The sequence below is a fragment of the Piliocolobus tephrosceles genome, chromosome 3 (genome assembly GCF_002776525.5).
Source record: "Piliocolobus tephrosceles isolate RC106 chromosome 3, ASM277652v3, whole genome shotgun sequence".
Taxonomy (NCBI): Eukaryota; Metazoa; Chordata; class Mammalia; order Primates; family Cercopithecidae; genus Piliocolobus; species Piliocolobus tephrosceles.
In genome coordinates this window covers 61,105,940-61,115,179 of record NC_045436.1, presented here as the reverse complement: position 1 = coordinate 61,115,179, position 9,240 = coordinate 61,105,940, and positions in this window count along the sequence as shown.

The following is a 9,240-nucleotide window of genomic DNA, read 5'->3' as shown; positions in this document are numbered from 1 at the left end:
TCTCTCTGTGTCGCCCAGGCTGGAGTGCAGTGGCTGGATCTTGGCTCACTGCAGGCTCCGCCTCCCGGGTTTATGTCATTCTCCTGCCTCAGCCTCCCGAGTAGCTGGGACTACAGGCGCCCGCCACCTCGCCCGACTAGTTTTTTTTTTTTTGTATTTTTTTAGTAGAGACGGGGTTTCACTGTGTTAGCCAGGATGGTCTCCATCTCCTGACCTTGTGATCAGCCCGTCTCGGCCTCCCAAAGTGCTGGGATTACAGGCTTGAGCCACCGCGTCCGGCCGACGTTGAACTTTTAATATTATTTAAGGTATGAAATATTATTTTGATTTTTTTTTTTTTTTTTTTTTTTGAGACGGAGTCTCGCTCTGTCGCCCAGGCTGGAGTGCAGTGGCGCGATCTCGGCTCACTGCAAGCTCTGCCTCCCGGGTTCAAGCGATTCTCCTGTCTCGGCCTCCTGAGTATCTGGGACTACAGGCGCCCGCCACCACGCCCGGCTAATTTTTTTTGTATTTTCAGTAGAGACGGGGTTTCACCGTGTTAGCCAGGATAGTCTCTATCTCCTGACCTCGTGATCCGCCCGTCTCCACCTCTCAAAGTGCTGGGATTACAGGCGTGAGCCACTGCGCCCAGCTGTTCTTTTGATGTTTAGAAAACTATTTAAATATGTAAAAGCTTTTATTTTTTAGTCCTGGAAAGGTGCAGAAACAACTTATAAGCCATATTGCTGAGCCCTGCATTAGAGGTACTTGAGGGGAGCGACACAATTGGTAATGAATAAACATGTACTCTATCCTTCAATATGGAACACTTTTGGAAGTAAAGTAGGGCATTAATAATTACAGCTAGAGAACAGGAGTTAAATCAGTTTATCCCAGGCAAACCTAAAGGAATAGTCACCTTAAGGTTAAGGGTTAGGAGAAGTCAAAATTGCTTTAGGACTTAGTAACAGAAAATGGGAGGTGCCAGTGAAGGAAATAGGAAGATAAAGAAGAAACTGGTTTTGAGGAGAAGATAGCTATAGCAGTCCCAAGAGCCATATACAGTTGGAACAACATTGATAGGAAAGAAGAAAGCACCCCAGAAGCAGACCACTCCTTATATCTTATTGACCAGAACTGGGCTATTAGCTGTCCCTAGAGCAGTAACAGACAAGAAGCATGGGACATCCATGATTGCCTAGTGTTTAATCTGATTTTTCTAGTTCTTATTCAGGACTGTGTTGAGCATTGCTGGACATTTACCATCTCTGGTTCCTTCCAAGTAAATGTCAGTAGCACACCTCAGGCATTGTGACACCATAAAGCAACCCTTTCCCCTCCCACCCCCCAGATGTGTGCTACTGGTTGAGAACCACTAGCTTAGAACCTCAAGATTTACCTTGGGGCTGAATTATGTGTGTGTAGGTTTCTTTTCCAATTGGTTTGGAGGGAAGAGAGGAATTGGACAGTATTAAAGTTCTGTTGTCAAGGAAATGAGGTGGGGAATGTTGGGTAGCTAACCAACATTGGCTGCCATGTGAAGTAAAAAGTTTTCCTTTATACCCTTGATAAAATAGCGTCTCAACTTCTTCACACTTGAAGCCTCCCGGAAACCCCAGCTTTTTTGATTCTCGTAAGCCCCTTGAACTGGACTAGTTGGGAGTTCTTATTTTCCACTGTAAGTAACAAGCTCTTGTCCCAATAGGATACTCCTGCTTTGAGTACTGCAATAACTTTCCGATTGGTGACTTGCTGTCAGTCTTTTCCTATTTCATTCCCACACGAAGAGACTAGACCTGTGTTCTGATTTCCTTTGCTCAGACACCAATCTCCAGGGGTGCTCTGTAATTTAAAGAGGACAACTCAGAAAGCTCAGTTTGCACTCAAGGGCCTCCGTAAGTCCCTTCCCTGCCTTCCCGTTCTCCAGCAAACAATCCCTTGGATACCCTCTATTAAATGATACATTTCCCCTTACAATACCTAGTCCCTTGCCCCATATATGCTATGTGCATTCCCCACTCTAGGACTTGACTCATGCTGTTTCCTCACTGAGCATGCCCTTCTTATTTCCAACCATACAAATTCCATTGCCTTTCCATTCTTTTAATTCTACCTCCACCTGAGGTCTCTATCAGCCCACATTAACCTATCTTCTTTGAATTTCTATGTGTTCCTTGTCTGTACCACCCATTTTGGCCTTTCATTTTATGGTTCTTGACTATTCTGTTATTGAAACTGTCCTTTAGATCCCAAGGTTTCTACTTTTCTCTGTGGATGCTTCTTTATTTTTTTTTTTGGGACTTCTTTCTACCTTCCTTTTCCTCTTACGTCCTACCTTGCCTAGAGGATATCTACAAGAATCTGTCATCTACGTTCTTTTCTCCTATTGTTAGCTTTTTCCCCCAGACACTTCATCTATTTACTGATTTACTTGTAATCTCTTCTCTGTAAGATATTAGTACTAGCCATAAAATATTTCTATTTCTTTTTCCACACACATAGTAATTTGGATTTCCCTACTCCTTTTACCTCAAGAGTGGCCAATGAAATATGTTTGGAAGTGACTTGTGTCATTTCCAAATAAAAGCTTTAAGAGCCTGTGAACATTTATCCTGCTCTCTTTCTGCCGACAGTGATGAAATATTTTAATTATCTATTGTTCCATGACAAAGCACCTTAAATCTTAATGGTTTAAAGCAGTCACCATTTTATTATCTGTAATGGTTTTGTGGGTTGACTAGGCTCATGGGCAGTTGTCTAATCTTACTTAGGGTCTCTCATGGTTCCAGCCTGGTATTGTCTGGGGCTGGAGTTTTTGGAGGCTCAAGTGGGTTAATAGAGTAGCTGAGCTCTATTTACCCATGCGGTTACAAATACTCTGATTCACATGGCTTCTTCAGCAGAGTAGCCTGACTTCATGCATCGTGGCTTAGGATTCTTAAATGCAAAAAAGCAAAAACTTCCAGGTTTTGTAAGTCTTAGGTCTGGAAATGACATGTTGTATTGGTAAAAGCAGTCACAGGGCCAGCTCAATTTTAAGGGGAGAGGAAATAAACACTTGATAGGGGTGGAGGGAGAGTGACAAAGAATTTGTGGCATCTTTATTTATTACAGACAGTTTTGTCAACCACAGAGTTCCAAGAAAATGTGGCCATCTTTAATCACTACTCCAGCGATGTTTCAAATTGTGTGGGCTTCCTTCAGCCAGGGTCTCGGAGACAGGACAAAGTGGAAAAGGGCTCCCTGCTAACCCATACATAGGTATATGAATAAGATATACATCTCTGCTGTCCTGAGTCACTTAGCTCTTTGGAGTTGTTTGATATCAACTTTTGCACACTAATATAAAAATTGGTACTGGAAATAGGGTGGGGCTATAACAAAAATCTAAAATATGAGTCACTGACTTATATAATAATTGTGTTAGAAATGTTAGTGGTTGGTTGTTAGGCAGCATCCAGCTTTGACTCACTTATGCATTTCCCAGTGAACCTAGCTCAGAAGTTTACACCATGATATTCAATAAATAATTCTTAAATAAGAGAGATTGTTTCTTGTAATTTTTCCCTATTTTAGGGAAAAACCTTTTTTTTTTTCCATATCACATGTTTCTTGAAACATGGAGTGCCGTGAACATATTACTTGATGCTCTGTTCCAGGGCCACCAGTGAGTTTACTGACATGTAAGTTTGGCTCCTGGGCAGCCCACCTTCTTCTTCTCCGCTTTCTTTTGGGAGCCATCCTGATCATGGAAAGTGTGCTTTCTCCTCTGCTACCTCACACAAGTTTTGAAAGAGCTTGCTCCTGCCAAGGGAGGCTTGGGGTAAGCCGAACAGCGTCAGCTCCTTGGGGGAAGGGAAATTTCAGGTTTGGAGCTAAGTTCACTTCCAGAGAGTGACAAAGCCTGTTTGAACTTTAATTCACAGAGTGAAAGAGTTCAGTGTTGGCCATTAATGATTTTGGACTTTAACATGAAGTTGGTAGTGATTACTTTGGGCCATAATTTCGAAGGATGGAGTGATTTAATCTCTGAACTTTTAATTTCTCTCTGGAAAATTAATACTGGAAGAGGGTCAAAATCAAATTGAGAACATCTTGGTTCTTAGTTATTGAAGTATTTGATCACATTTTAGAAATTCTGATAACGTTGGACAAGCTGACAGAACATAGTTTGAGATGGCAATAGAACATATTGTGAATTACAGCCTTGGGGACAGAATAGCATTGGAGCTGATGTAATCGATATATTGTTCTGACCCATTCAGGGCATTTTGGGGACAGACTCTACAGTTTACTAGTGACCCCAGGAAGTCCTACAAAACAGGTGAAATCAGTATTGGAGAAGTGGTCTCATGAAGATGACAGCAGGATTACTCCAATTGACTGCTGACTTCTCACTCTAGGAAATAACCGTATCCCAACCTGATCTCAGTGGATAAGCCCACAGGGTTAAGGTAAAGGTCTTCATACTTTTGCTGACACATCCCTAAAATAGTTTTTAAGTTGACATGTAAAATATTGTGACCCTAGTTGCAAAACATGTAATTTTTTGCATAATATAAATGTGAATATTTTAAAATAAAAAAGATTGTTACTTAAAATGCAATCTAAATGAAATCTAAATCCATAGAAAAGGAATACTCACCATCATTTATTTTCACAGAAATTTTACATTATGCCTTTTCATATTTGAATTTGTATTTTCATTCTACTTCCCTAACAGAATTTTATTTTAATATATTTTGTGCCCAAATGTATTTTATTGCTTACTCTATTATTCTTTTCCACAATAATAAGTTATTTATAGGCCGGGTACAACGGCTCATGCCTGTAATCCCAGCACTTTGGAAGGCTGAGGTGGGTGGATCCTCTGAGCTCAGGAGTTTGAGACCAGCCTGGCCAACATGGTGAAACCCCCGTCTCTACTAATAATACAGAAATTAGCTGGATGTGGTGGTGGACACCTGTAATCCCAGCTACTTGGGAGGCTGAGGCAGGAGAATTGCTTGAACCTGGGAGGTGGAGGTTGCAGTGAGCTGAGATCATGCCATTGCACTCCAGCCTGGATGACAAAAGAGAGACTGCCTCAAAAAAAAAAAGTTTGTAATTTAAAAAAATTCCTATGACTATAAGGTTCTAAGTGGCAAAAATTTATTTTGAATTATAATTACAATTATTGTTAGTACATAATAATCATACCTACATTATAAATTTTTACAAGTAATTACTAAAGAGTGATTTGTTTTTCTAAGACCAGCCGAGCGAGCGCAAAAGAACCAGCCGTAGGCAAGTGTAGGAGCAAAACTGCAAGTTTATTTTTGGTAACCTAAGGTGTGGGGAAGAGGTCTGTCAGCCTCCGGCAAAGAAGGCCGGCAGAGTCCCCCGGTGGGGCTCTCAGACGGAGTTCCTGCAGTCCCGACATCCCGACAGGAGTAGGGCTGGGAAGTCCGTGTGGGACCCTGGCCAAGAGCGGCTTTTCTAGGAGTGGGAGGGCAATAGGTGGGGCACGGGCGTGTCGGGGGGCGTTCCGCAGGTGCGACCAGGTAAATCTTGGTATCTTCGGATTGACGGATTGACGTCACCTGGCGCATGCCCAGTTGATCTGCACCTTCCCAGGTGCCGGCTGCATTTTCGCGCGGGGGGAAGAGTTGGTGGTGAAGAAGAACCCGGAAGTGCGCCATCCTGCCTCCGTTTGTCCAAACAAAGAGAACTAAAATTTTGTTGGAAATATATCTTTCAATGAAGTGAATGGAGCTCACCTCTCCTCAATTAGTTTATGTATTTATAGGTAAATACAACTTTTTGCTTGGCAACAAAATGGGAAAATATGATGGAAGATAATTAGGTGTAGGGCTTACAAAAGCAAATAAATGATTGTTGTTAAATGTATTGTTTACAATAGAAAAGAATGTATCTAAATCTAAGCCTATTACATGAATGGTAGGAATGAATAATGAGGTGAGAAATGTTTAACAAATAACAGTGAGCAGACATATTTGGGTAAAAAAGTGAATATAGATTTACTGTATTCAATCTTTTGACAAAAATTAATTAGAATATTTTCTCCTAAGATCTGAATATCTAGTCGAGAAAATAAGAAACATTAACTTTCTAGTTATATATGTTCCTTTTTCATGTGACACTGATCTATTGCAAGGAAATTTGGAATTGTTTTACATTCTTTTCCTTGAAATCATGTGGAATTTGCAACTGAGACACAGGAGAATGAGATTTTACATCAAATACGCTCATTCCAGAGCAGGTGTGCCTTGTAGCTAATTGGTATTTCCCAGAATGATTTTCACAAATCTTGCATATCCGAATTCTGAGATGTATATGTGGAGCCTGGAAACTGACTGTGAGTTTGTTATCTGGATGAAGTAGGGTACAATCTCCTTTAGTATTTTTATTTGCTCTCTCAACCGCGTTCTTTGACATCATCAGGAAATGGAAGAGGAAATGGCATTAGACAAAAATTAGCACAGCCCCTGCCCTGCCCCAGTGTGTCTAAACTCAGAACACCTCAACATAGACCAAAATACCCAATTTCTAGCACCGTGCTTTTCTCTTAACAGAAATATATATGAGGAAAGCCAGGAAATCCTCATGTAGGTTTCTTATACCCTGATTAAATCAAATATGGATTTCAAGACAGTATTTGGAATTGTTCCTTTGTATGCCTTAGAGGTTTTTTTGCACACTAGGGCAATTTGCTATAGAAGGATCTGGGATGGGTAAGAAGATGCCTGTCTTTTATAAGTGGGAAAAGATGATTTTTTTTTTTAACTTGTCACTGACTTGAAGCTTAAAGAATGATTTTTAAAGGGAGTTGTAAAAATAGAATTGATGTGACATCTCAACCTCAGTCATGTTTCAGGCGGCTCAATTTTGGAAAAGAATAGGTGAAAGTTGAATAAAGGAATAGATTTCCTTAAAATTTCCTATGCCTGTATTCTCCTTAGAAAGTACTCATGGAATCCCAGGGTAGACTTACGCCAGTGTGAAGACTACTAAGCTAAGAGAATAAAATTGAGTGGGGAATGTGATGTAGTTACGGGGGTTCCTGTTAATACTCCTGGCCCCTTGGGTCACCCCTTCCTCTTCTCCGTGAAGTAAGATACCTGATGGTGAGAAACTCTGTGAGAAACTTTGGCCTCTTTGGCCAGTCTTACTTTTAGGGTCAGGCTTCTCTCAGGAATCATGCCTTCTGGCCTATTTCTTTGTGCTGCAGATTTTACAGGATAGGCCTGTGGAGTGAGGGAGGGGAGGATTGCCATTGCTCTGCACTGCGGGTTAGCACCTCAGTGTAAGCCTGCCTCATCCTACAGTTTGATGTTGGGAGGCCCATTGTTGCCATGCAGTCTCCAGCATCAGCTTTATCAGTAGGCGTAGTAGTTTTCAGCTGTCTACTCTTTTGTGTTAGATTGAATTATGTACAAATCTATGAAACGTATACAAAATATTGACAAACTTTACTTCATTATGATTACTGAGTGAAAGTTCTTCAGTAGAACAGCTGACTTTTAGCAGCATGCAGGTGCAGAAATTTCAGATGAGAGGAACCAAAAGATCATAACTTTGATTCTTTATTTTCTCTTCTCTCCAGTATCCAATGCAGTGTCTCAGGTGGTTTATACCTTGATGGGAAAGAGGAGTGTGGTTTACTTCCAAGCCCTAAATACTCTCAGTCCTTAACAGTACTGTGCATATTAATACAATAAGTACTGTGAATTTTCCTAAGTTCTTTTTGGCTATGAGCGTATGTTCGATCCTGATTTTTCCCTTTAATAATATTTTATATACATTTCATAGATTTGTACATAGTAATTATATTTTCAAAATATTGTTTTCTAAGAGTCTGTTACTGGGCAATATATATAAAGTATCAAAAGAGTTAGGTTCAGGAGAAAGAAAATTGCTCTACAGCCTTGAACAGTTCTTTGAGATTCACTATTGCTGGAGTTTCACAGACGATGAATGAATACATTAAGGGTTGACTCTAAGGAAGCTAGCTTGCCATTCTGTTTCTACTTGTGCTGTAAGCGGTCTGGCTTGCTAAGCCTTGGTTTTAATGTTCATAAAACTGTGATATGAAACACGGCCATCATATGAGAAAATAAGACTAAAAAGCAAAATGAAGAAGTGATTACTGTAATAGAAGCTATGTGCCTATAGATCTCTAATATAGAAATGGTGCTTTTTAAAGGGGGTACAAATTGATGTTGTTTTATAAGTACTTGGTCTTTAGAAAATGAGCTGCTTTTCAGATTGCAAAAAACAAACAAACAAACAAACAAACAAAAAAACCCTCAGAAGTTAAGAGCCTTAGTTTAATGCAAAATAAACTGTTTTTGAATCCTCTATAATAAATTGGCACACATAGTTCGAGTATTGTCATGCAGAAGCAGAAATTTTGACTAGCTTTACATTGTGATGGTTGCTGAATGAAAGATCTGCAGTAGAACAATTGACTTTTAGCGGTATGCAGGTGTAGAAATTTCTGATGAGAGAACCAAGAGATTAAAACTTTGATTCTTCTTTTTCTCTTCTTTCCAGTATCCAATCTATCAAGTTCCGTTGGCCCCTCAAGATATTAGCCCAAATCTGACTGACCACCTACCATGTTTATAGCTACTATCCTAGTGCACGCCATCAGCAGCTCTCATCTGAACCATGACAACAGCTTCTTGACTGGCGTCTTGGTTTCCACTTTTGTCTTCTCAGAGTTCATTCTCTGTTATTAGCCATTTAACAATACAAATCAGACCTATCACTTCCCTTCCTATACTTCACTAATGTCTTTGCCTTGCAATTAGAATAAAATCCAAACTCCTTATCATGGCCTATATGACCTATTCTATACCTTCCCTTTGATTGCTTTCAAATTGCCTTCCTTGCTCATTATTATCCAGTCATATTGCTTTTCTGTCTTTGCTTGAATACTCTAACCTCATTCCCACCTTAGAGATTTTGCATTTGCTCTTCCTCTAGGTCTGGAATTCTCTACCCCATTTCTCTTGGCTGACTTGTTCTCATCCCTCAAGTCTCAGCTCAAATATCCTCTCCTCTGAGAAGCCTTATCCTGACCACCTCTCTAAAGAGCTCTCACCTCCTCTCCCCCAACTTTAATCATTTTCTGTCCTGCTTAATTTTCTTCATAGCATTTAGCACTACCTGAAATTATCTTATTTTTTACATGTTTGTTATCTGTTTGTCTGTTAGCCCCTAGTAGAATGTGGAATGTGATTTCATGGTGGTAGA